A 27,221-nucleotide genomic window follows, 5' to 3' on the forward strand; every position below is an offset into this window, starting at 1 on the left:
AGAAACGAGAAAATAAACTCAATCAATCGTACTTTTCGTCGAGTTGGATTTGGGAACTCTTAATTTTACATGACATGTTTGTTTACGTTCCATAATTTACGTCAAAGATGGATTACGTCTTGTGTAAAATTATTTATTTTTGAGTGTGTAGTTCATCTCGTAAAAATCCCTAGGGAAGTGTACACGCAGGCAAATGAACAAAAGAATTCCATAAGAAAGACTTATGAATTTTAGCCACAAGTTGTCAGTATGAATTTAATTGACTTGCCTTATGAAAATAATTTTGACAAAAAATATTAAGTCGGAGCAGACTGGAACCGAACCATGGACTTTGAGATAATGGGGACCGTGTGATGTCCACTCGTCTTTCAACGCTTGGGGAAATGATATGGTTCAAGGCTTATGACATACATATTGGGGAAATGGATGTAATGTTGGCTTAAATGCCCCTAATTTGGGCCCATACATAATTTCAGCAATCGACTAAATTTTCAATAGGGACCAAAAATATCCATTAGCACCGTCTCAATGACGCGTTCATCTATATAGAATTGATAAATAGCAGGTTTTTAGCGATGGGCCCAATCTTAGATCCCCAGACCAATATTAGAGCCATTGTCGTTCATAGGTCGAGCCTTATGAAATTCTTATGTTTATTTGCCTCAGTGTATAGTCCCTGATTGCAACAATAAATAGTCGTGATGTGTATCAAAACATTTAGAATTCTGACGACAATACAAAGGAGGATATGGCTGATGTCCAAAGGATACAAAGGTCATCTTGAGGCAACATTTGATAGTGTTGAAAGTATCCATGGTTGAACTTCTATTATTTTTACTTAGTGATGATCAAAACAATAACAATATTTAGATCCATTATGGTGACAAGTAAAATCAGTACCAACCAAGTAAAATCATTGACAATCCGTGCTTAGAATCAGTATTTATTGCAAACAAGTTTGCTGGTCGAATACTCGGCGCCTTTGTCACTTATTACTAATTCAAGACATCTTCCAAATAAGCTTCAAAGTTTTTTTTACATCAAATCGACAGTGAGCATGGATAAGGGCGTAAACGCGATCATCGATACTCTTCGTCGATTTTCTCTTTTCTTAATAACTCGCAAGAATTTACGTTTCTCGCTGTGTTTGCTGTTGCTGCATTGAACAAATTCTAGAAAATTGTTTCGCTTAGCTGTAGCAATGCAAAGAGAAAATCGATGAAGAGAATCGATCATCGCGTATACGCCCTTCTGCATGCTCATTGTCGAAATGTTAAATTCAGTCCTCTATACCCGTATTACGCACGTGAGGCTCAAACACCTGTACATACTTTTTACTTTTTTATAACTACCACTATTAAATCAAATATAAAAAAATCCATCATTACTTTAAAGCAGTCTTGTAAGCGGTCACGGTAGTCGACACATTTTCTTAGATAATCTACTGCCTTTGCCTCCAACACTTGCAAAACAAGCTATCATAATACAGTACCAAACTAAAATGTCATATGTCAGGCTCTGTTCCTCACCTCGGTCTAATATGAATGCTTTATTTACATTTTATGCCGTATCTATCTATCTATATATATAAAAATGAATTTCTGTCTGTCTGTCTTATAGACTCGGAAACTACTGATTCTTATAGACTCGGAAACTACTCAACCGATCGGCGTGAAAATTTGTATGCATGGGTTTTTGGGGCCGGAGAAGGTTCTTATGATGGTTTGAGACCCCTCCCCCTTCTGTAAGGGGGGGGGGGGCTCCCATACAAATTAAACAGAAATTTCTGCATAACTCGAGAACTAATCAAGCAAATGGAACCAAATTAGGCATGTGGGGGCGAGTGTGGGGGTATAAGGAGATAATCATAGGGGGTAGCTCCTTAGATAATAGGGGGGCGGCTACGTACAATATAGCATGCTTTTTTTTTAAATCGGCGCATAAACTCAAGCTAATATTGAATCCCGAGCAAGACCGGGCACACTCAGCTAGTCTTATATATTAATTAAGCTGCAGTCGATATGTCACTGTCAACATGTTAGCTTAGATATTCTTATTATTTGGGTATTGATTAGGCACGACTGAAAATTGTTTAATCTCACCATTTTAACATTAAAATTTACCAGGTAGCTGGATGTAATGTCGGTCTACTGTACTCAAATTGAGTCTATAAATGGATGCAAGTTCGTCCTATCGAAGATGGTCCTCGATCTACAAAGGATCGGCATGTGAAATCGCGCTTCTTTTTCACTCCTTATCATTCTTACGTAGCCATATTGTAGACGTAACTTTCACTTCTCGCGTAAGAGCTGATTAGGATGAAAGAGACAGAGTTTTCTTCCCGGTTAATCCATATAAGGCCTGTACTCGAAAAAAAAAATGCACCAGACAAAAGTGTTCGCCACAAATTTAGTTTAAGTCGGATTTTCTTGAAACTTTCAGGGAATGAACTAACACATATGGATTATGTTTCGGCATAATTACTTTATTCAATTTCCTTTGCATCGCTGAAAGTCCGCACCTTTCCCTTAAGACCCCTCATTACATTTTTTGCAATGGTGGAGTCGACCTTTTTGGTCACTTTCATCCACTCTTTCTTCAACTCCAGCTTGTTCTTAAACACCTTGGACAATTTTCGAACTTTGGCCTTCATAATGGCCCAAAATTTTTCACCGGACGAATCTCTGGTGAATTTGGGGGTATTGGCGGTTTTTGGTACAAAAACAACGTTATTGTCTCTGTACCAATCCAACGTTGATCGCGCATAATGGCATGATGCAAGGTCCGGCCAAAATAATGTCTCGTCTCCGTGGGACCGCAGGAAGGGCAACAGACGCTTCTGGAGGAACTCGGTGCGGTAAATTTCGCTGTTGATTGTACCCATTGTGATGTACGGTTTACTCAGTTTACCGCATTGTCATATGGCCTGCCAGAGCAAGTGTTTTTTGGCGAATTTATCCACTTTCTTCTTCCTTATGTCTTCCGGAACATCAAACCGTGATTTAGCAACGTAAAACTCCATGCCCGGTATCTGCTTTGCGTCTGCCTTGATGTAGGTTTCGTCATCCATAACCACACACATCGGTTTCGTTAACCACTCTCGATACAGCTTCCTTGCGCGGGATTTGGCCGCTATGTTTTGTTGATCACGCCGGTTCCGTTCCTTCCGGACCTTGAATACACGAAGCCCAGCTCGTTTCATGGTTTTCTGAACGAACCAGGCGGAACACTTTGCCTTCAGAGCCACGTCACGAATCGAAAGGTTCGGATTACGCTTGAAATAATCCAACACCTTCCGGGCCTTCACAGGGTCAGCTGTCTTCGATTTTCTTCCACTTCCAGCCCACCGCTCGGTCGTCTGGGACTCCTTAAACGATTTTACCACCCGAGACACAGTTATATCATAGAGGTAACTCTAAGACCAGAAGGTCCCGAAGAAATGTGCTCAACTTTTTGGCTCAGCTCTGGTACTCTCTTCGGTCCCAAGCTAATCGATTCACCCCTCGAAACATAGGAAAAACCAATAACCCCTCATTTTACCTGTCAAACTTTCATAGCGAATCAAAACAAACATTGCGTAGTACTAGAATTTCGACTAGAATGGGATACGTTAATCGTTTGCTTGGGACCAATAGGCTAGTCAAGTAGTGAGCCAATTTAAAATCGTTAGTTTCGTATTGATTGTTGGTTGTATGGGTGATTCCCAGTTGTCTTCCGATCCATCTCATGGTCGCAGTCGGATTTTCCATGACGGCGCGGTAAACTCTCCGGCGATTTTCTTCTTGTTTCGATGACATCTCAATAACCACTGAACCGATTGTTATGCAATTTTGCACATGTAAAAAGTTCACTCCAAACTAGTTATACCCAAATTTTCATCATTTTTTTCCCACAGATAAAAAAGTTACTCACGGATAAAAATGGTGCATTTTTTTCGAGTACAAGCACATAAATCAGGATGCTTTTACAATAAAAACAAAAGCCAAATAGATCATCTAGCGATCAAACACATAACGAACTGTCAAGTCAAGTAACAGCAAGCCGAACAATGCATTAGCTCCTACGTAACATTGACAGATTCTCTTAGTAGATTTTCTCTATGCATCCCCACGGCCATGTATGGACACTTTCAGCTATTTTCAACACAAAGTTCGATAAAAGAAGCTATTATCTAAACGGAAAGAAACGATTTGTAGCCAAGTTATTAACGAAAGACAAAGTCGTAGAGGAGAACCGATCAATATTACTTAGGACCTCATGCATTGTTCAGCTTGATAGTGTTTCGAAAGGCCTACACGGTAAATGCATATGACTCATATTAGAATCCCGATTACTCAAATTTGCAAACACGTAAGCCACTCGTAGAGCTTTTTGACGTTTAATCGGCGCACACTACTGCACCAATTAAATCGAACGAGTGCGAGCAAGATGGAAACAGATTAGTGGGAAAACAAACCGTACATTCATCTATTTGTGCTAGTTAGAGAAAGACGATTAAACGTCAAAATTTGATTACTTCTCACCCCAGTAGGACTGGGTTCAATCCCAGTCGGTTCCGCCGAGATGTTCTGAGACATAACATCTCTGATCACGCCTTCCTTAGGAAGGGAAGTAAAGTCGTTGGTCCCCGGTTCATGAGTCGATAGGTAGGGTCCAGGTGTGGGAGCTACCTCCCTGGCGTTGTTAGCATTGGTGCTCAGAACGGAAAACAAATCAAAGGAAAAAAAAATGCTTAAATGTCACTCAAATATGAGTGAAATTTAATAATATTTGATAAAAATTTACTCATTCCACGAGTGATCTACGCTTTTGCAAGTTTGAGTGAACGGTACTCAAATATGAGTCAGTCTCGTTTGCCGTGATTTTTGTTTTGGCTGGAGGATTGACTGCACTCTTGTTGTTTAGAAGTAGCGTGTGTACCGTGTTGACTCATCCTTTCACGCAAAGATTAGCCTTTTGCCTACGGGATTTTTCAGTGGAGTGAAAGGATAAGAAACGATGCGCTATGTTTCACGAAATTGGACATTTGCTTAGGGGGGTTTCCTATAGGAGTGAACAGTTGCAGAGTCGTCGTCAACGCGAATGATTTCACAAATACCAAAACAATAGTATCAAACAAAGGTCGTAGGCCATAATTAGGAACAAGCATCAACATTGCGTTCGGTCCATAGTTATAAAGCCTAAAAGCGTTAAATCTACTAAAATTTACATGTGCAGTAAGAGTGAAAAGTGTGGTATTGTTTTATTAGGCTATCAGGTTTTTTTATGACCACCGCTGTGTAGATTTTCGTTAGTGCAGTAATACCAACAATCAATACGAAACTATCGATTTTAAATTGGTTCACTACTTGACTAGCCTACTGGTCCAAAGCAAATCGATTAACGTACCCCATTCTAGTCGAAATTCTAGTACTACACAATGTTTGTTTTGATTCGCTATGAAAGTTTGACAGTTAAAATGAGGGGTTAGTGGATTTTCCTATGTTTCGAGGGGTGAATCGATTAGCTTAGGACCGAATATAGTACCAGAGCTGAGCCAAACAGTTGAGCACGTTTCTTCGAGACCTACTTAGTCTTAGAGTTACCACTAACCCCTCATTTTATCTGTCAAATTTTCATAGCGAATCAAAACAAACATTGCGTAGTACTAGAATTTCGACTAGAATGGGCTACGTTAATCGTTTGCTTGGGACCAATTGGCTAGTCAAGTTGTGATCCAATTTAAAATCGTTAGTTTCGTATTGATTGTTGGTAATACGGCAAGATCAGCTTGCCTAGAAATCGAAAAATATGAAAATTTCACTAAACTTTTTCTTTGAAAAAGAGCAATAAATGTTCTAAATTTGTCCCAAAAATATGCAAACAATTTACGAATTCCAATTTCACAGCAGAGGTGGTATTAGTTTTTCATTACTATTGTGTATATTGCTGAATAAATGAGTTATTTGTTTCTTAGGCGGAAGTGAGGGGCTAGGCTGACATTACATCCCGTAACCCTATGTAGGGGAAATGGATGTAATGTCGGCCAAAGGCCCCTAATTTGGGCCCATTCATAAATTCAGCAATCGACTAAAATTTCCATAGCGACCAAAAATATCCTTTAGTACCGTCCCAATCACGCGGTCATCTAGATAAAATTGATACATAGCAGATTTTTAGCGATGGGCCCAATCTTAGATCCATAGGTCAACATTAGAGCCATTTCCCCTATTTTAGTTTTGCTCATAATAAGAGCTGCTGATGTTGTGCTTGTGTGAATTTTGAAAAATGCAATGATGACATGCAAGCAATGATGTCCTAGTAATAAAATTTCTGATCAGAAATGATTTAATTTCTACCAAATTGAGGAATTAGAACGAAATCAAAAAATGTCATATGATAGTGATATGATAATTTTCTTTTAGCTCGAATGTTATTCAACCGGTTGTGTTGTGTGAGAGAGACGATAGGAGGGCATGAGTGTGCGAGAACAAACAGACTGTCGCGCACGACAACGAAGCGAGTGTAGTAAAAAATGTCAACTGTTTTAGCCCCTGCTTTAAAATATACACAGTTTTTGCAGTGCTACAATAATTATAAAAAAGTAGCTATAATCGCTATCGTTAGAGATAACTTTGTCAAGATACAGAATTCGTCAATTCATGTCTCCATTCACAACTATAGGAACCTAACGCTTCGAACGTACCGCAGCTATAGGAGCGTTTTCCCTATTAGCGCGTGAAAATGCATGAGAATGAGTTTGTTTTCTGAGGATGGCTCATATGGATCGAGCTTTGCGAATGATTGTCCAAACACTGTTTCCAATTACCCTTTTGGCAAGGTAAACATTTCCACCGACATTCGGTTAGTAGCTTTTCTTTTCAATAGGTCATGTCTGCTAATGTCCTCGGGTGATATTTCTCAAGTATTCATTGATATGTTGGAGTTCTTTTACCATGCTATGTGGGCGAAATCGTGAAACTGAGCCGAAAGAAAAATCCCACAAACTGATGACAAGGGCGACCCAACTTGGTTTTTTTTTTCGACTTGTAATACGCGCATTTGCTTCTATTTTTTGTGCCTGTGCCATGAAAAGGGTTCTTGGAAATGTTGAGACTTTGCGACAGTCATGAATCAGGGGCGGTCACCGAAACGAAAGGCATTGAAAGTTGGTTTTCAAAGAATTGAACAAAAAAATATAGAATTGTATGGCTGGTGGAACTGATATATGGAATGGAAGGAAAAAAAACAATTCATCGACGGCTTACGAGTCACAAGTTTACGCCGACGAATAACTCACCACCGCACCGGTACGGTTCAGGGTAGTTTAGTTTTAGGAGTAAGTTTTCTCCTCGTTTATCTTATCTCCCCAAGCAGATGTGGATGGCAGATTTTTTTGCTTTTATTTTTTAAGGAATTATGACCTTTTGAGTCAAGGATACGGTCATTTGGATGAAATAATACCCAGATATTCGATTACCGACAAACGTGATTATTACCAGCTCATGTGTTCTACGCACGAACGCATATACCTGCTCATTAATTCCCCCTCCTCCCTCATGATCGCTCTTAGACACCCAAACAACCCAACCATTCATCCCGTTTCAGCTTTTGAGGTCAATTAACGTAATTCGTTACCCAATCGAGCCCATTTAGTCCGCATAAATCAATATTAGCATCACCGTTTTGTCATGCACACTGGCGACGTCGAAGGAAAGGTACCAATCATGGCTAAGGTAGAGAGTTCACACGGCAGCTCCAGTGAAGCGCACCGAAATCAATACCAACAAATGGACCGATAATAAAGGTGGTCCTGCATGTGACCAGGCTAGGTCACCCTGTCGCGTTCCGGTCCGGTGGTTTCTAATGTACAGTTGACTACGGTCGACGGTGGTTCTTCGAAAACTATTAATGCACAATATCAGGTATGATTTATTCACCGGTGCTATGAGGACGATTGTAGGGCCTTTCGATAGGCTAGTAAGTTTAAGGGAAACAATCATGCCGGAGGCGGCAGGTTCAATTCGCGGTCTGGTCAAGGATCTTTTCGGGTTGCAAAATGTATCGACTACCTTGGGCTCCAAGTGATAGTGCTTGCCTCGAAATATACGCATGCAAAAATGGTGTTAGGCTATGGAGTTCAGACTATGGAGTTGTAACATGTTATAAGGTACACCGGGGTTAGTTGAAAGGCGAGGTAAGTTGAATCGGAAGTCATTACTATATGCGGAAATGAGTTATTACTGTGATTAATTTTAACAGTATAATATAAACGCATCATATGACTATCAAACCTGGTACAGGGGATACTCAAAATAACTATGATAGGCAAATTGTTGGCCAACTTTGGTGTGTTGTAACTTCATCAAATAAGGTCCGATATTAATTCTTCCAGAAGCATTCGACTGGAAAATTAAAATAGTCACAATAAAAACCATGGTCACCGGATACCAGAGATATTCCGGGATTCCAGAGGGCTTGTCTAACTTGCTAAATTTGTGTTGGGTCGCTTTTGTGAACCATTTTCACTGGATGGTCGGGCGGCATTCTTACGACGTGCCCAGCCCACCGTAGTCGCCCAATTTTTGCAATGTGGATGATGGATGGTTGTCCCAGCAGCTGGTGCAGTCCGTGGTTCATTCGCCTCCTCCACGTTCCGTCATCCATCTGCACTCCACCGTAGATGGCACGCAACACCTTCCGTTTGAAAACACCTCCACGAGCATAGTCCAGTTCTCGTGGTTGTAGAGGACCACCGGTCTAATCAGCGTCTTGTAGACAGTCAACTTCGTGCGGCAGCGGATTTTATCCAACCAAGCCGTCCTCCGAAGTCCAAAAAAGGCACGATTCTCTGCTATAATGCGTTGTTGATTTTTTCTGCTGGTATCATTTTCGGCGGTCACAAGCAAGCCAAAATACACGAGCTCGTCGACCACCTCGATTTCGTCATCGTCAATCTGAACTCGGGATGGGAGGATAACATTGTCTTCCCTAGAACCTCTTCCTCTCATGTATTTCGTCTTCTATGCGTTGATGGCAAGTCCAATCTGCCTAGGTTCAACCTTCAGTCTGATGTACGTTTCCGCCATCGTCTCAAAGTTTCGTGCCATGATGTCGATGTCATCTGCGAAGCCAAAAAGCTGGATGGACTTCCTGAATATCGTGCCACTCGTGTCTATCCCAACTCTTCTTATCACACCTTCTAACGCAATGTTGAATAACAGACACGAAAGTCCATCATATTGCCGTAACCACCTTCGAGATTCAAAGGGACTCGAGAGTGTCCCCGATACTCGAACAACGCACACCACTCGATCCATCGTCGCCGATCCAATCGTGTCAGTTTATCCGGAAATCCGTACTCGTGCATAATCTGCCATAGCTGATCTCGATCGATTGTGTCGTATGCGGATTTGAAATCGATGAACAAATGATGTGTGGGCACGTTGTATTTGCGGCATTTCTGCAGAACCTGCCGAATCGCGAAAAATTGGTCCATGGTAGCGCGGGCACCCATGAATCCCGCCTGGTATTGCCCCACGAACTCTCTTGCATATGGTGACAGACGGCGGCATAGATTTTGGGAGAGTACCTTTAGGCGGCGCTCAGCAGTGTGATCGCGCGGTAGTTGCAGCAATCCAACTTGTCGCCCTTTTTGTAGATTGGGCATACGACACCTTCCATCCACTCCTCCGGTAATATCTCCTCCTCTCAAATCTTGGAAATTACCCAGTGCAGCGCTCTAGCCAGTGCTTCACCACCGTATTTTAATAGCTCACTTGGTAGTTGATCTACACCAGCTGCTTTGTTGTTCTTCAGCTGACCGATCTCCTCCTCAACTTCTTGAAAATCAGGGGCGGGTAGCCTGTCGTCTTCTGCGCGTGCTCCAAGGTCTGTTGCCGTGCCACCTTCGTTTTCTGCTGCTTCACCGTTGAGGTGCTCGTCATAGTACTGCTTCCACCTCTCAATCACCTCACACTCGTTCGTTTGAAGGTTACCGTCCAAGTCCTTGCACATATCGGCTTGCGGCACGTAGCCTTTTCGCGAACTATTTAGCTTCTCGTAGAACTTCCGTGTGTCTTTTACGCGGTACATATTTTCCATCGCCTCGCGATCTCGGTCTTCCTGCTGACGCTTCTTCCTTCGGAAAACCGAGTTTTGTCTGTTCCGCGCTTGTTTGTATCGCACCACATTCAATCTCGTGCGGTGTTGCAGCATTCTCGCCCGTGCTGCATTCTTCTCCTTTACTAACAGCTTGCATTCGCCGTCAAACCAGTCATTTCTTCGGTCCGTGATCGCAGTACATGGGCAGTACTAATAAAAATAGCCATAAGAAACGACGTGTTTGGGATATCATCCAAACCATTTGTGAGATATTTCTACCATCCGGATTACCGTTCATTTATGGTATTTGTTTATTAGGGAGAGCATTTTCTTCAACTGTCCTATTTATTTTTTTCTTATTTCTCATACTATTAAGACAATGGTTCGTTTTACTTTTTTTCATAGAATTTTTCAGATATTTTTTTATATAGGGTAGAGCGCTACTTCGTCGTGATCTCCCATTTCCGTTCAATCGATCAGAAAAGATCAAAAATATCAATGATTTCACCGTGCACAAATCAAAAATAGGTTTGTTCCGATGCGTTAGTTCATAAGCTACAACATAAATCCTATAAGAGCGCATAGTATGAATATTTATGCTCATTGTTCTCAAAACAAAAGAAGCGCTCCTAGCGAATCCCCTTTTTCTCCGTTTATCCGTAGGACGAAGAAAATCTAATAGCGTTTCAATGCGTTAGGATGGAATTGAAACTCGTAGGGCGAATTTAGAATCAAGAAGCAGAATTAGATTTTAAACAATATCTCAACAATGTGTGACTCTTTATCAAATCCAACGGTATGGAAAGGTGAATAAATTTAAAAGTCAACTTTGACAGAAATATTCATTTTTTTTTGTTAAAACTCGTTCAGAAAAGAGAGGTAAAGCACATGTTGTGCTTAGTAGGACGGAAATAAGATCAAAAACCCTACAGTCAACTCTCCACAACTCACTCGATATCGAGTTATAGAACCATCGTAAACATTAATTTCAAGTTGAAGTTTGTATGGGAAAATCGACAAAATGAATGGCAGAACGAGTCACTTTCACATTCGTGGCTCTAGGTGGCCTGTAGTTCGTCGATTGTTTTCGTTTACATATTGTAGCACCTTTGAAGTATTGGGAACATCTTGGCTGAATACCGGATGTGAATCCGAGTTACCCCCGAAAAGTTATTAGTGTTTCAAATGAACACCACAGCGGTGCCGGTAGTGTAATGGTAAGCGTGATTACCTCTCACCTCAGTAGGCCTGAGTTCAATCCCAGTCGGCGCTGCCAGGATCTTTTGAGGCACAACATCTCTGATCACGCCTTCTTCGGAAGGGAAGTAAAGCCGTTGGTCCCCGGTTCATGAGGTGATGGGTCGATAGGTAGGGTCCAGGTATGGGAGCTGCCTCCCTGGCATCGGTAGCATTGGTGCTCAGCACGGAAAACAAATCAAGGAAAAAAATGAACTCCACCTGCCTTACTTTTGGAGAGGGCCTAGTGTACTTGGGCATTTATGGGTAGTGCTGATTAATATTTTAACAACACCAACCTACAACCTGGTTCTAAATACTGAGTGTCCACCGGAAGGCTATCCGGTGACTCGGGTCAACCTTAATCTTGATTATTATATATTTTTGATCAAAGTATGCTTTGATTATTCTCTGCAACTATATGAAATGAAGTAAAATATAGGCTGGTTATTGGCTCCCAGTGCACACTGGGACAGAAATGCGATCTAGCGGAGCAAAATTAATAACTCTGAAACGAAGCATTTCCGCGACTTGCTGTCTTTGGTAAAGTTTCTCATCATAATAAGTACCATCTATTGACATAAACAAATAGTTCAAAACTCTTCCGCAAAGATGGCGCCACAATCTAACTTCTTTCGCTGACGTTTTGGAGACTTGATGTCTTGGGCAAAGTTGTTTGCCTTGACAAAATAAACAACTCTTTTGAAGACGTAAAATTTCCACAGCCTATTGGTGTCTCCGAAACGTCAGAGAAAGAAATTAGATTGTGGCGCCACCTTTGCGGAAGAGTTTTGAACAATTTGTTTATGTGAATAGATGGTCCTTATTATGATGAGAAACTTTACCCAAGACACCAAGTCGCGGAAATGCTTCGTTTCAGAGTTATTAATTTTGCTCCGCTAGATTGCGTTTCTGGCCCAATGTGCAGTGGTCACCAGATGGGCAGTCAAAAAATTCGGATCATCTGTTAATAGGGTTGCTTCGTAAATTTGATCAAAGTAGGCCTTGATTTATTCTGATACTATATGGAATGTAGTAAAATGGTAATTTTTATATATTACTGAAGAGTTGGATCGAAGGAGCAGTTGATTTCTGTAGTTAAGAACTTGTTAACCCGTTATCAATTACTGAAAACTTTATGTAGTATTGAACCAGACTTCCTACTGAACACACGTCTTTCTCTAGAGGTTATGGGCCCAGTTACGTCCGGCCTCTGAAGTTGAAGCTTATTGATTTGAAGAATCCAGAAGTTCGTTACGAAATTACGGAGAAGACGGGAGTGAAGATGTCAAGCGCGGCGAAAGTAGGAATAGTCCAGTTTGCTGGTGAAGGATACGACGTGTGACGAAGCGCAGAGGAAAGCTTTTCAAGAAAATGACGAAAAGGCGAAGACTCTTCTAGTTGCGTACATCGCGGACACTCATCTGGAGTACGTGCGTGACAAGAACACTGCGAAGGGAATGTGGAACTCCCTGGCAAGCACGTTCGCGAAGAAGGGTTTTGCAGCGCAAACATACATTCGGAGGTCCTTAACAACGCTGAAGATGGAAGAAGGAACACCGCTAAAGGACCACCTCAGAAAATTTGACGAGTTAGTCCGCCAGTTGAAGGGAGCTGGTGCTACTGTCACGGAGTTAGATGCCGTAAGTCAACTGTTCATTTATCTGCCATCGACGTACGATGTTGTCACCACGGCTATGGAGAACCTGGGAGATGATCAGTTGAAGTTGGACACGGTGAAGGCGCGTTTGCTGGCCGAAGAGCAGAAACGAATGGGAAGAGGAGACAATTCATGTGCCAATGGTGTCTCGGATGATCAAGCTCAAGTAGCAACTGTTCCCGTAGACAGAGAAGTGGCGTTGATGATTTCCCAGTAAGCGATCTACAAGTCGAAATCGTACATTGAATGGATATTGGACTCGGGAGCAAGTCGTCACATGGCCAATGATAAGCGGTATTTTCACGAGTTCAAGGAGTTTGACAGACCGCTGGTAATTTAAAGAGCCAAGCAAGGTGAGAAACTTATTGCTACTAAAGAAGGTACATTGAAAGTGAAGACGTTCATGGGTGAGAACAGTCTGACATTGTCCTTGGGAAACGTCTTATTTGTGAAGAACCTCAAGTTCAATTTGCTATCATTGTCGCGGTTGCTGAAAGCAGGAGTCCAAGTGGAATTCCAGCCGGATCGAGCAGTGTTGTCCAAAAACGGTGAAACAATAGCTGTGGTGGAACTAAGCGGGAATCTATTCTACCTGACGATGCAGCGTTATACATTAGATTCGGCCAGACTTGCGAAAGGTGATGGTGATGAGTTGCAGCTATGGCACAAACGGTTTGGTCACTTGAGCTTCAAGAATGTACGACGCCTGAAGCAGAGCGAAATGGTAGATGGAATCGGGGAAATTAAAAATGAAGGTGGATTTTGCGAGTCCTGTGCAGAGAGCAAGATGACCCGGTTGCCATTCAACAAGAGTCGACCGAGCACAACAAGACCATTGTAGCGTGTTCATACGGATGTTTGCGGCCAGATAACACCGAAAACAGTAGATGGGTATCAGTACTTCGTGTCGTTTATCGATGACTATACTCATTTTGCTGTAATATATTTGATGAAACGGAAGGATCAAGTGTTTGATTTCTTCAAAGTATACGAGGCCATGGCAACGGCAAAGTTCGGGAAGAAGATCGCAAACTTAAGGTGTGACCTGGGAAGAGAATACTTTTCGAATGATCAGCTTGCGTACTATATGAAACAAGGAATTCAAGTTGAATCAACCGTTGGTTATACACCACAGCATAACGGAGTAGCAGAGAGGTTCAACCGGACCATTGTGAAAAAGATGAGGACTATGCTAGCTGAATCCGGAGCACCGAAATCTATGTGGAGCGAAGCAGTATTGAATGCAGTGTACACAACAAACCGAAGTCCAACTGAAGCGTTGAAACAAAACTGTACCCCGGCTGACTGTTGGCACGGTGAGAAACCAGATCTTATCTATGTGGACGATTTGCTCGTGGTTGCGGGCGATCTGCGCATTATTGAGGAGATTAAAGATCGATTGAAACGAGAATTTGAAATGACGGATTTGAACAAACTACATCACTTTTTGGGCATCAAGATAGAACGTGACGAGGAAGGTACTATGTATTTGTCTCGAAAAAGCACTAATCCGAAAAATACTAATACGTTTCGGAATGGACGGCTGAAAACCAGCCCACACACTGAAACTAAGTTGCAGCTTCGAAAGACCACTGAAGGATGCAACTATCCGTATCGAGAACTGGTTGGCAGTCTTATGTTCCTGATGCTGGGCTCAAGACCAGACCTGTGCTACGTTGTGGGCTATCTGGCAAGATTCCAAGATCTTGCAGGAGAGGAACACTGGAAGCATGCCAAACGAGCACTGCGTTATCTTCAAGCGACAAAAGACCTAAGGCTGATCTTTAAGAGGAACCCGCATGAACGACCGGTCGCTGTGTTTGTTGATGCTGACTATGCAAGCGACGAGTGTGTTTCTGGATTCCTGATTAAGGTATTTGGATGTGCTGTCGTGTGGTCGTCCAAGAAGCAGCGCACGGTAGCAATGTCATCCACAGAAGCTGAGTACATCGCATTGAGCTCATCTGTTAGCGAAACTATTTGGCTTACTGGACTGCTATCCGATTTGTGTGAATCAAACTTGTATCCTGTACCAATCTACGAGGACAACCAAGGCGCTATAGCTATGGCAGAGAAGGAGGAGACGAAACGTGTCAAGCATATAGATGTCAAGTTTCATTTTATTCGAGAAGCGGTTGCAGACGGAGAGGTGAAACTTGTATATGTACCAACCCAGAAGCAAGAACCGGACATTCTTACAAAGTCACTTCCAGCCCGGCTTTAACACTTTTGAGAACGAAGATAGGATTGGAGACCATCAACTGAGAGGGGGTGAAGAGTTGGATCGAAGGAGCAGTGGATTTCTGTAGTTAAGAACTTGTTTACCCATTATAAATAACTGAAAACTTTATGTAGTATTAAACCAGACTTCCTACTGAACACACGTCTTTCTCTAGAATTACCCAGTCATTGCTTCTAACTGGCCACCAGAGGGTCCACTGGAAGAGTTGGAACAACTGTAAAATTTATTGCTTCGTAAGTTTGATCAAAGTTGGCTTTGATTTTCTCTGCATTTATATGTGCGAAAATATTAGCTGGTCAGGCTCAGAGTGGTCTCCAGGTAGTCCGCCGGAAGATCCCGAACATCGGAAAGTTTCATTGTTGTGTAAATTTATTAATGGACTTTGCTTGGATTCTGCGCCTGTTATATAAAATAAGAGAAAAAATAAATAAAGAAAGAGTTAAAAAAATATTAAATCAGATTTAAAAAATATTTAAACGCAACTCACCGCGCAACATTTTAAACATCGCTAACTGTGACCGACCGATTTAAATGTATGTGATATGTGGTCACCGTTTCTGTGTCTTTTAAAAAAATATAAAAAAAAAATTAAATAGAACTTAAAAATATGAAACTTATAAAAAAACAAAACAAACAAAAATAAAAACATAAAAACAATAGAAAAGCATGTGATAGTTTTGTTTAATATGCATAACACTTCACTAAGATCTTCCATTACCTGAAAGCCTTTTAATTACCCCTTGATCAATCGGCCATCTTGCGAAACTATCTGATAGACAAAATTAAATTTGTTGATACGTCTGATGATTTGAAAAACATCCAGAGCACTTTAATTATTTAACCATGGTTCTTATTTGACCATGGTGCGTCTTATAAATATCTCAAATTTTCGATCGGCTTACGCGTTTCAGTGTTTGCATCTGCCTCATTAGTTTATTGAAATAAATAATCTCAACTTGCTGAAGTGAATAAAATTAAGAAGCTCCTGCCCGAAATGAAACGCTACAGAATTGAGTGCTGCCGGCACCTAAAAGTTTCCCAGAAGTGATCCGATAAGAGCTTGTGACAAGACCAAGTGGTTCAAATCCTCCATCGTCAACGCAGACATCCACAATTCCACACTTATAAATTGCACTCTCAAGTACTCCATCCTACAGCATCCTTTGCCCCATTGTCTAAAGTGAGAGTTCCTTATTTCCCCGGCAGGACTCTTCTGCGTGTCAAAAGAACTCTCTTTGTTTGTATGAAAAGATAAAAGGCTTCCAGGGACGATTGACATTCCGCAAACGCTTTTCGATTTGCTGCCAACAAAGCCCGGGTAAAGTTTTTTGTCCCCATTCTACCAACTGCTTGTGCACGCATTTTCATCGTCGGAGTGACTTTCCTTTGGGGCACGGTAACGAAGCACAGAAAAAAAAGTTGTTGATCGGAAAACGAGTCACACTCTCCATCGAACTCCGGCCTCCCTGGTGACGGAACCGAACTGTCCGTCGCACACGTAATTTTTCCATCATGTGTCGAAAAATGGCAACGCGTTGGGATTTCCTAAATGTAACGGATAAGCACCGATAGGGGGGATATATATAGGTAGCTAAAGTTGGAAATCACACTGCGAAACAACTTTCCCGACACGACGCGACAAACTGATGATGTGCCCTTTCAGTCCTTTGGGACTAAATAAAAACACTTTGCTTCAATCTAGAGCTACGGTTCTGAGAAGATCCAGGTGGGGATCAGTTACCAATTTCAATAATGAGAAATGTAACAGACAGTGAATGGAATATACTGTCAAAGGGATTCCCATTTCTGATTAACTTGTAATGGAAGCTAATTTCCATTTTTGCCTTTTTTCGTAGCTTCTTTTATTGCCCACAGGCTTCGATGCGGTTCTTTTCATTCCCTGGAAAATGAGCGGTGAAGATTGTTTCTAAGCGGGTGGATCAAATACCTTGCAATCTGAGAAATTGATGCCTGCTGGTTAAATTGGCAATCAATTCGGTCGAGATTGGGTGTATTGAGTTAAACGGAGCGGTGTTTACTTATAGATTCAAGAGTTGAAATAAATCGTTGACTCTGTGCGTGTGTTCGAAAATCGTGTGAATATTAAATTAATCTTGTAGCTAAGCAGCCAGAGCAGCTCACATTGCCTTTAATAAATATTAGCACAATGAAGTGGCAATTTCGGTGAACTTAAAGTTTACATGGTTAGTGGTGACGCTTGGTAACTCTTTCACCTCCTATATACAAAGGAGCCTACCAATTGGGACCCAAATTGAACCAGTCGTCTGATTGCTTTATTAGACACCCATTATTTCATTATTGTAAAACCTTGTGCTTCTCACACAGAGTGACAAAGAACAACTTTTCTACTCTGTCTGGTCTGGCGTATAATTAAGTTAAATACCTAGTCGATACTCTTCATCATCCTTCACCGCTGATAGCTCGGATATATGTAGGTACATAGCGGATGGATAATCAGCTACAGCTACGTTAAAACGAAGAACCATAATTCTCGTCTGTATGGTGAATTATTTTTAGCACACCTTATATCGAGTGAATTCACACGTACACCAGGATAGATACGATCGGATCGGGTGGGTGATAAAATGAGCTTTCAGGGAAAAAAATACGACCGTTTCACCCGTATCGTCCCGCCGTCATCGTACGTAGAGCCGTAAAATCAGATTTTCCCAGTATCTACAAAGCAGTCGTCACATAGAGCTCACGGGCCCCTCCCACTCCTAGGAACCGATCCAATCTATACAAACGGCAGCGGTAGCAGTAGCAGCAAGCAGCGTGTCGATAATCAATTGAGTGTGAATTTTGCTTCAGCTATATCGTCGTAATGCAAATTTATTTTACCCTTTATCTATATTTAACTCGTAGATCCCCCGTAGAGAATTTCTTGAGTAGTGATTTACGTGTATTTAAGTGCGATTATGTGGATGGAAAGGAAGGAGAAAGCTTGTTCAACTTCATCGTTCCGATTTCTTACCCCCTGCCATCCTTCGTCAGATTCTTTGCGAATTATTTCCCTCTCAAAAGTGTCCTTGATTCAAGGCTGAGGAATCTAGATATCCGTATTAACCACTTCTCCAATCAACTGAAATGGGCTTGATGAAAGAAGGAAGTTTTGTAAATGTGGTGCAGGCTAAATGAGTGCTTGACATATCCACATAGCGACCATCGTTTGAGAGCCCGTTTTCTCCAACCAGCAGCGATTGGAAAATCAGACAACCGGTGTCTATATAAGGAATTATGTCGTTGAGGTTCAAGCTTCTTGGAAAGCTTTATCCAACCATTGAAGCATTCCAAGCCATTCTTGGGAATTGTCTCGCCTGGATGGAGTTTTCCGGTAAGAATGCTGTTTTACTTTGAGCCGAATAAATGGGGGATCGTAATCCGTGATGTATTGGAAGTGGTTGGGGGAATGAGACAGAAACATTATTTTATGGAATTCGATTTATGGGGTGGGGAAATACGATTCTGAATGTCGAATGAAGTTCATCATATGATTTATGACATTATGACAAATGTGTGATTCTGACCTGACCTCATGATTACTTTATGAGTAACCAGCTCCAACAACCGATTATTTTGTTTATCTTATCGAAGCTTACTGGGCGCAAAAACATTGATCTACCGGAGTGTTTTAGATAAAATCTCTGCAATAGGCAATTTTGTGACGCCTGTGCGCTTATATGAGAAAAAAAATAGGCGCTCTAGAAGTGAACAAATAGGAGAAATGGATGAAAATGTCGGCCTACATGCCTCTAATTTGGGCCCATACATAAATTCAGCAATCGACTACATTTTCAAAAGCGACCAAAAATATCCATTTGTACCGTCCCAATGAAGCGTTGAGCATGAGCATGATTGACCGCCTACGGTTGCTACTCTGTTATTGCCAGCCCAGCTGTAATTACACAGAGAACCAATAGACGATGCTTGGGACTAGCAATCATCCTCAATGTGTAAAAACTGGTGATCTCGAATTAGGCCATACCAGCGCCAGCTGCGCCTGAACGCAGGTCAAGAAAGGAATGGGTAGGAATGTGTTGACGTGACACTCGCTTTGATGGAAGCCGAGGAGTCCTCTGCACTTCCATGAGGAATCACAAGGATTGTTGGGTAAGAGGGTTGGGTTTGCAGCAGGGTTCGTTTTGGTAAACGATAAGCTGAATTGATGTCCTAACGATCGTATAACGCAAAGAAGCTTGGGATTGAACCCACGGTCTTCTGCTCAGTAAGCAAAAACGTTTGCTACTAGGCAAATGAGCTCCTTTTTAATCATCGAGTTGCTGTTATTACCACGTAGTCATATTAACAAATAAAACGATTGACGAATCTTGATCTGGATGGGTTTGAGATAAGACTCAGGATGTTCTGCTCAGTAAGCAAAAACGGTTGCTCTAAGACCACCGAGCCCCTCATATCATATCATACCGTTACTCAAGTTGTTATAACTATTCAAACCCGGCACCGACGACAACGAAAGGTTTAGCAAAATACACGATAAACAAGCGATCTTACCATACATTTTTAATATGAAAGGATCTTGGACCGCGTTTTTCTGCTCAGTAAGCAAAGCACTGCAACTGACGATCTTTCAAATCCAAAAACAAAAGGCTACGAAAAAGTATTTAGGCCTTGATTAAATTCCACTATCACGCGACGTTCAATGTTTCGATTTGCTCTTTATGCATTGTTCAGGCAATCATATCAAGCTATGACCGACGTGACGATTGTTTAAAGTAATATGAGTAATATGAGTATTATTGTACAAATTACAGTATATTGTAGAACTTACCTCATTATTCTGCAGCGCAATCGGTTTTTATTTCTGGATCTTGAGTTGTTTTGGTGATATACTAACTTGCGGCATACTATTTTGGGCGCCCATATAGGCGTGTTCTATGTATGATGGTAGGATATAGCAGACAAATTAGAGACGAAACATTAGAGAGGAAACAATGAGGTATTAGTATTAGTTATATCTAAACAAACAAAACAATTATTACAGATTATTGAAAAAGTACAAAAACAATAGGAAGAAGCATTGATCAATTACTAGGAAAACAGAACTACTTTATTACTAAAAGTGCAATGAATGAGCGTTAGTTTCGGGATCATTTTAGAGTTAGAGTTATGATCGTTTTGATCCGTTGTCAACCCGGCCAGCCTCTCCAACACTAGTTGCAGGCAGTGGTTGTTCAATCATGCGACACTGTAACTACTTCTATGTTAGAGGTATGATTCGTCAAGTTTATACAACTCAATGTTCCAGTTGACGTAAACTATTTATCGTGCAATTACAAACGCAAACCTAAAATTACAATTAAATGGCAATATTATATTTCTTATATAAATAATTTTGATGAAAACAAAAACAAATGCGAAATGAAACTTGACAAACCATCGTCAAACCCCCCATTCTAGAACAGGGCAATAGGGAGGATTGTTGTCACAAGAGACAAACACAGTAACAACGAGAGAGGAAAAAGGGGGAGAAACAGGATAAACAATTGAGCCATATGTGTTAACTCAAGGCAGCGGTGGCTTAACAAAGTAATCAAACAAGTTGACATAAATCTAACCAGGGTCCAGGCCAAGGAAAAAGCAAGCAGCCACCCAGGATACACAGATAAAAATTCTGAATTTTAATAGTGATGTAAACATGCATTCACGTAAACTTGTATTTCATTTCACACAACCGAGTAACTTGTAAACAATTTTGTTGACAACAATGAGCTTTTGTATACAATATTTACTACATTGCATGAAATGTCTCAGAACTTTACATGATATATAATGTAAACTTAAATGATATATGACCCTCCATTTATGTACATCATACTAAACAGAAATTTACACTACTTTTTCGAACTGTGTGAAGTGTTTTGTACCGTCCCAGTGAAGCGTTCATCTAGATAAAATTGATAAATAGCTGACTTTTAGCGATGGGCCCAATCTTAGATCCATAGGCCAACATTAGAGCCATTTCCTTTATTGCTTTATTCCTTGTTATAAAAACAAACGCTTTATATAAAAAAAAACACCGTTTACAAAATCATATTTTCAAAGACTACAGAGTTCTGAGTGTTGACTGTCATGTACCTTGGCGATATTACCTCGTCGACCGTTGCTATCCTTCCCCCCGTAAGATATTTGACAGTGACGGCGACAAAGCGAGCAGAAAGAAGAGTAGGTAGAAGAGTACACATTTTTCATTCCACATGTAACCTTACACTAATAAAGACGCTATTAGTCAAGCCGCGTGTTGTTCACCTTTTTAATCCACAGTTCGCCCGTCGGAATTCCCTGCATAACCTGTCCGCTCGAACCGGGTTCTGTCCCAACAGGTTATGGGCCCAGAGGATGGTTGAAAGGAAGTGAACTTTTATTGTTGGAAATTGCGTCCCAGTTCGAATTGGTGGCGTCCATTTTGCTTCTTGGCTGTTGGCTGCTCATGGACAAGGCATCTTGTGTGTGCTAGTGCGAATTGTTATTCGGCGCGAGTGTTGGTAGCAGCGACACTGTCGTGTGGGTTGTTTGGCTGTGTTCGTTTCATCTCGGCGCGTGTGACTGACTGGTTCGTTTTCGTTGCGAGAGCTTTTGTTTGCTGCTCGATCGATTGGTGCGAACACCTTAGTCGGTGGAAAATACTTTCAGTGCGGGTGGAAGTTGTCGTGCGCGAGTGAATAGGAGCAAAAATGTCTGAGAACAAGTTTCTGTTCGCACGTCTGTGTAATCAAAATTACCAGACATGGAAACAACGAATGGAGATGCTCCTGAAATGGGAAGATCTCGGGTCTGTAGTGGACGCCCCAAAGCCAGAGCCAGTGACCCCAGCATGGAAAAGATCAGACCAAAAGTGCCACGCGACGATTGTGCTCTATCTAGAGGACAGCCAGTTAAGTTTGGTTAAGGATGCGGAATCGGCGAAATACGTGTGGGGGAAATTAAAAACCTACCACGAAAAGGCTACGATGACGTCGCGAGTTTCATTTCTGAAGAAAATCTGTAGCCTGAACTTGTGCGAAAGTGGCGATGTTGAAAAGCATCTAAGTGAATTGGAAGAACTGTTCGACCGACTCGCGTGTGCCGGACAAGCTCTGGAAGACCCGTTGAAAATCGCGATGATGCTCAGAAGTCTCCCGGACTCGTACAGTAGCCTGGTGACGGCTCTCGAAAGCCGACCGGAGGCTGACTTAACAATGCCGTTTGTTAAGCAAAATTTGTTGGATGAGTACCAACGAAGATCGGAAAGAAGTGCAGATACGGGAGAAAAAGTGATGAAAACGCAATTCAAGGGACAAAAGAAGAAAGTGTGTTACCACTGCCAGAAACCTGGACATTTCCGGAAGGATTGCCGATTGTTGCAACAGCAGCAGTCGAAGAAGAGCGAAGAAGTTCTGAAAAGTGGCAAGCAGCAAAAGAAGAAAAGTGATGCAAAGCAGGTCGCAGAGTGATACTCAGTTGTGTTTCACGGCAGCAAGCGTCCGGCATCGGAGTTGCTGGTATATCGACAGCGGCTGCTCAAGCCACATGTCGAATGACCGTTCGTTCTTTGTGAAACTGGATACAGACATGAGAGTGGATGTGGTTCTGGCCGACAGTTCCACGACAAAATCCGATGGAATCGGTGAAGGATTTGTTAACTGTGTGAGTGGTGATGGACAAGTGAAGAAGATCCTCTTCAAGGACGTAATGTACATTCCAAAGCTGGACAGTGCTTTATTGTCGGTACGGAAGCTGACTGAAAAGGGTTTCCAAGTGAACTTTTCTGGACCCTGCTGTGACATAGTGAGTGCGAGTGGTGAAAAAGTGGCTCTAGGTGAGTTGTACGGGAATCTGTTCGTTTTGAAGACGGTGGAATACGTGAAGCTTAGTAAGGAGATTCGACACCTGCCGAACTGCCAACATACATGGCATCGGCGGTTTGGTCACCGTGATCCGGAGGCCGTTGAGCGGATTAAAAAGGAGGAACTCGGCATTGGATTGCAGTTGCAGGACTGCGGTTTGAGACAAGTATGTGAACACTGTCTCGCAGGTAAATCCTCTCGTATTCAATTTCCCCAAGCCTCGCAGAACAGAGCCACCAGCATTCTCGAGCTGATCCATACGGACGTTTGTGGACCCATGTCCACAGTGACGCCCGGCGGTGTCCGATATTTAATGACTTTGATCGACGACTACAGTCGATACACGGTCGTATGCTTGCTTCGACACAAGTCTGACGCTGCTGGATACATCAAGCGGTTTGTAGCCCAAGCGAAGACAAAATTTGGTAAGACACCTTGCGTTATCCGTTCTGATGGGGGAGGGGAGTATGTCAACTCGGAGCTCAAGACATTCTACGATCAAGAAGGTATCAAATCTCAATTAACAGCGGCATACTCCCCACAACAGAATGGCGTCGCTGAACGGAAGAACCGTTCGCTCCAGGAGATGGCGACGTGCATGCTCGCTGATGCAGGACTTGCTAAACGATTTTGGGGTGAGGCAGTAGTAACTGCTGCTTACCTTCAGAATAGGCTTCCCTCTCGTTCGATTGACAAAACGCCTTTTGAAAAGTGGTTTAGTAACAAACCCACTCTAAGCCATTTGCGGGTGTTTAGGAGCACTGCCTATGTGCATATCCCAGATTTAAAGAGGGTAAAATTGGATACCAAGGCTGAGAAACTCGTATTCGTGGGCTACTGTGAAGATCGCAAAGCATACCGTTTCCTCAACCCAGCGAAGAATACAGTAGTAATCAGTCGTGACGCTCGGTTCATTGAGTTAGGCAATGGCTCGCTCATGGAGGCATCTGACGATGATCCAGTCGTTGAAAGTATTGGTGCTGATTCCTGGTTCAAATTACAAGACGAAGAAGCTGCAGCTCAGGAAGAAAACAGCAGAGAAGTACCATTGGATGACGTGATTGATTCCGGTGATGATTTGAGGAAGCAGAAGCGGTAGCTGAGGAAGCGGATGTCGAGCAAGACGAGGCATCGGAGCAAGGCAGTTCACGGGAGCAAAGGAGTACCAGAGGTATCCTACCTGCAAGATTGCGAGATTACGTTGTGAACATTGCGAAAGTGATCGAAGAGGAGCCGATTAGCTACGAGGAAGCCGTTCGTGGACCAGAGCAAGATTTGTGGAAAGCAGCTATGAGAGAGGAGTATGATTCGCTTATGGACAACAGTACCTGGAGTCTCGTGGAGTTACCCAACGGCCGTAAGCCCATCGGTTGTAAATGGGTGTATAGGCGAAAGGAGGACGTTTCGGGAAAGGTTTCGAAGTTCAAAGCGCGGCTGGTTGCACAGGGCTTCTCCCAGCAGCCAGGGGTAGATTATGACGCTGTGTTCGCACCAGTTGCTACCCAGACAACTCTCAGGGTTTTGCTAACAGTTGCTGGCTATAAACGTATGACTGTACGGCACCTGGACGTAAAGAGCGCCTACCTGAACGGACAACTACGAGAGGAGCTGTACATGCAGCAGCCGAAGGGGTTCACAGTTCGTGGAAAGGAGCACCTCGTCTGCAGGCTTCAACGTAGTCTGTACGGCTTGAAGCAGGGGGCAAAAGTATGGAACGACATCATTTGTGCAATACTCTGTGAATTGGGTTTCAAGCAAGGCAGAGCGGATCCGTGTTTGTTTAGCAAGAAGTTGGAGAATGGTGAGCTGGTCTACATCCTGATCTATGTGGACGACATGATCGTCGCGAGTGTCTCCGAAGCAGAAGTCGACAACGTTGAGGAACAGCTGAAGAACAGGATTAGCTTGTCGTCTCTCGGGGAAGTTTCTCATTTCCTTGGGATTCGCGTTACGAAAGGCGAAGATGGTTTCTACGCTTTGGATCAGCATAATTATGTTGCGAAGTTGGCAAGCCGGTACAAGTTGGATAAGGCGAAGGGATCGAAAGTGCCGTTAGACGTAGGATACTACCGAAGTCGTGAAGGTAGCAAGTTGCTTCCAGATAACAGTGAATACCGGAGTCTAGTGGGAGCCTTACTCTGCGTGGCGGTCAATACGCGACCGGACGTGGCAGCGTCCGTATCGATCTTAAGCAGAAAGATAAGCCAGCCAACGGAGACTGATTGGACGGAGCTAAAACGAGTCGTCCGTTACCTACTGTGGACCAGTGAATACAAGTTAAAGCTTTCAGCGAATAGACAACAGCAGATGGAGTTGATTGGTTATAGCGACGCGGATTGGAGCGGTGATCCAACTGATCGAAAGTCGAACACCGGATACGTATTTCTGTTGAACAGTGCAACAGTCTGCTGGGCGAGTCGTAAGCAGGCAGCAGTATCCCTATCAAGCATGGAAGCCGAATATATAGCTCTGTCCGAGGCATGTAAGGAACTTGTCTGGTTGCGGAGCTTGTTGGAGGAAATGGGTATTAAGCAGGAGGGGCCAACTACGGTTCACGAAGACAACACTAGTTGTAGACACGCGGATGTTCTATGCCAGAGACCTATGCGAGAAAGGTGTTGTTTCGGTGCAGTATTGTTCTTCGGATTCCATGATGGCGGATGTGTTGACTAAGCCCCTTGGCGCAGTGAAGCAAAGACGATTCGCGGAGATGCTGGGCTTGGTCGACAGTGTTCAATAAGAAGCAGATCAACATTGGAAATATCGAGGAGGAGTGTTGACTGTCATGTACCTTGGCGATATTACCTCGTCGACCGTTGCTATCCTTCCCCCCGTAAGATATTTGACAGTGACGGCGACAAAGCGAGCAGAAAGAAGAGTAGGTAGAAGAGTACACATTTTTCATTCCACATGTAACCTTACACTAATAAAGACGCTATTAGTCAAGCCGCGTGTTGTTCACCTTTTTAATCCACAGTTCGCCCGTCGGAATTCCCTGCATAACCTGTCGGCTCGAACCGGGTTTTGTCCCAACACTGAGGAGTACAGGAACGTCCAGATTATTGAAAAAGATTAAATATCTTTGTGGTGAAAGGGACGTCATTAATTTTCAATAATTCTACAGCAGTTACGATGTGCCCACCCCACTGTAGTCGCCCAGTTTTCACATTCGATCTAAATTTCTTAACTTACAAACCTGCTGCAATGCTACTTAATGATTCAATTCTTTTCTACAGTGGTTTAACATTTTTAAAAGTGAGACCAAACCAGAAACGATCCAGGAAATTCATAAATGAGGTCTTTTCAAGCAGATTTAAAACTGAGTCTGAACCTTTTTGAAGTGAGTTCAAACATTAGAATAAGTCATCAAAATTTTATTAGCTGAGTTCCAAACTTTTCTGTTATGATATTCAATCCTTTTTAAAGTTGTCAAAGCTTTCCAGGAGTGATTGTTAATTTATTTATTTTCTATTCATTTAACCACCATCTTTGACATTTTAGCCATACAGACTGTTTAATGTGACTTAATCCTATTCTTAAAAACTGGTCTACTTAAATTAAAATAAAAAACATCACACACATCATTAAACAGTCTGCAAAATCTATCGAGAGGATTGTTATAACCGTAAGCAGTACGATGTCCGGGAGTCCACAGAAAATAATAGTTGCGGAGACGGCGAGCTGGAGTGTGGAAATTAATGTTTCCGAGCGAACAACTGCAGTCAATATGATTACTAATCATGTCAAATATGAACATCCTCTGGAGAAAGACTCGGTGATTTGTTAGTGTTTGCATTCCAATAAGCGCACATCTATGCTCGCACGGAGGTAAGCTATCTGGATTTGTCCATGGCAGATGTCGTAATGCAAATTTTATAAACTGTTTCTGGATTCTCTCGATGCGCAGTACATGAACAGCATGATATGGAGCCCAAATTTGTACTCCATATTCAAGAACACTGCGGACCATAGAGCAGTACAGCGCTTTCAGGGCGCACACGTCGTCGAATTGTGCAGTATTTATTTATTTATTTATTTATTTGTAGTTTGTTACAGTCAACAGGTTAAAATACCCAAATGACAATTAAAACTTAGAACTATCGCACTATTGCTACTGTGACATAAATCTCAAGAA

The 27,221-nt window shown here is 42.3% G+C and overlaps 1 protein-coding gene across 1 annotated transcript in view; it reads right to left on the reverse strand.

Annotated features, from left to right (window-relative positions):
- LOC135714193 (dopamine receptor 2-like) overlaps positions 1–27,221 on the reverse strand; it is a 105,856-nt gene that overhangs the window by 56,588 nt on the left and 22,047 nt on the right. The window lies entirely within an intron of this gene.

This window comes from Ochlerotatus camptorhynchus, unplaced genomic scaffold, assembly GCF_037179485.1.
Source record: "Ochlerotatus camptorhynchus isolate MF236.1 unplaced genomic scaffold, CSIRO-AGI_Acam_v1.1 ptg000626l, whole genome shotgun sequence".
Taxonomy (NCBI): domain Eukaryota; kingdom Metazoa; phylum Arthropoda; class Insecta; order Diptera; family Culicidae; genus Ochlerotatus; species Ochlerotatus camptorhynchus.